The following is a 1888-nucleotide window of genomic DNA, read 5'->3' as shown; positions in this document are numbered from 1 at the left end:
TCAGAGGTATGCCAAGGATAATAAAGCCTCTGCCCATGAGATTGCACATGGTGGAAGAGGTCCTTCCAGTTCTCTCTGTCTTACACTAGATTGCAGCCCAGAGGTTTGTGCAGCAGTTACAAACACGGTGTTGCTATCTGGAATGGAAGGGACTGTGGAATTTCCATTGGCTGGAGAACAACCCAGCTTTAGTTTTTCCAGATACTCGGCATGTACAGGCTTATGACACTAGAGAACTTTGATGGCATCTTCTACTTTGAACCGCTCTCTCTTTCTTCCTATATTAACAGAATCTTCCCAGGCTTCTAGTATTTCAGTGACAGTAAGAACATAAATATATGTCTGTGCTTTCGGTCTTGGTTCTCAAATATGCCCAGGAGTCTGCCCAATTTTCCTTTGATTCCAGCCTCTTCATAAACCTCCCTCAAGGCAGTACCGCCGGGCTCCTCCTCGGGCTCCATTCCTTCTCCTGGAACAATCCATTGGTCTGGGTACCCACTGCTGCTCACCAACAGCACCTCGTCCTCCTGCTCGCTTCGGAAGCACAGGCACGCAGCCCGCTTCTTGAAGCCCTCGCGGTCATAGGTCCGCGTCTGGTAGGGCTTGAACTTCATCACAGAGGTGGGCTCTTGTCCGGCCGCCGCCGCATGGCCCCAGCCGCCGCCACCCGGCCGGGGAGTGGGAGCGAGGGCGAGTCCGGGCGCAAGAAAGCGAGGCTGCGGCGCGGGGAAAGGCAGCGAGGCCGGGTCCAACCCAACTCAGCACATGCAGGAGCTTCAGCTGACCTTACTAATTTTTCTCTACATTTAGCTGGTGTATCCTCAATTCTCGGGGCTGTTAATTTTGTCACTAACAATCATGAACATAAAACCACCCGCTATAACCCAGGACCAAACACCACTATTCGTATGATCAGTACTAAACACAGCAGCATTGCTTCTACTATCCTTACCTGTCCTAGTAATAATATTACTATTACTATATTACTATTATTTATTACTATTTCATCTATATTTCTAACATTATTTATTATATTTCAACTAAAAATCTCAAAACACGTCTACTACCCCAACCCAAAATCAACACTCACTAAAGTGCAAAAACAACCTACCCCTTGAGAAACAGTATGAATGAAAATCTATTTGCCCCTTTCATAACCCCAATAATAATAGGCTCCCCCGTGGTCATTCTAATCATTATATTCCCAAGTATTTTATTTCCAACATCAAAACGACTAATTAATAATCACATAATTTCCCTTCAACAATGGCTAATTCAACTCATATCAAAACAAATAATAGGTATCCATAATCATAAAGAACAAACTTGTTCACTAATACTAATATCACACATTCTATTTATTGGGTCAGCCAAGCTCCTCGGACTACTGCCCCGCTCATTTTCGCCCACCACACAGCTCTCAATGAATGTGGGAATAGCCATCCACCTATGAGCCAGGGCCGTCATTACAGGTTTCCGTAATAAAACAAAAGCATCCCTAGCCCACTTCTTACAACAAGGCACACTCACCCTCCTTATTCGTATGCTAGTAATTAGCGAAACTATCAGCCTATTCATCCAACCAGTAGCACTGGCTGTGCGACTAACAGCCAGTATTACAGCAGGCCACTTACTAATACATCTAATCGGAGACACAACCCTAGTGCTAATAAGCACCAGCACATTCATGGCTCTCATTACATTTATCATTCTTGCCCTACTCACTATCCTCGAATTTGCTGTCACTACAATTCAAGCCTATGTATTCACCCTCTTAGTAAGCTTATACCTGCATGACAACACATAATGACCCACCAAACCCACATATACCACATAGTAAATCCTAGTCCTTGGCCCCTTCCAGGAGCTCTTTCAGCTCTTATAACAT

General features: G+C 44.9%; 2 pseudogenes; one reads left to right on the top strand and one right to left on the bottom strand.

Annotated features, from left to right (window-relative positions):
• Window positions 1-614, bottom strand: LOC132485364 (diphosphoinositol polyphosphate phosphohydrolase 2-like; annotated as a pseudogene).
• Window positions 615-1126: 512 nt separating this feature from the next.
• Window positions 1127-1807, top strand: LOC132485363 (ATP synthase subunit a-like; annotated as a pseudogene).
• Window positions 1808-1888: the final 81 nt, after the last annotated feature.

Source organism: Mesoplodon densirostris, chromosome 3, assembly GCF_025265405.1.
Source record: "Mesoplodon densirostris isolate mMesDen1 chromosome 3, mMesDen1 primary haplotype, whole genome shotgun sequence".
NCBI classification, from domain to species: Eukaryota; Metazoa; Chordata; class Mammalia; order Artiodactyla; family Ziphiidae; genus Mesoplodon; species Mesoplodon densirostris.
Note: the sequence above shows the minus strand (reverse complement) of the source record. Positions and strands in the feature narration are given on the sequence as shown.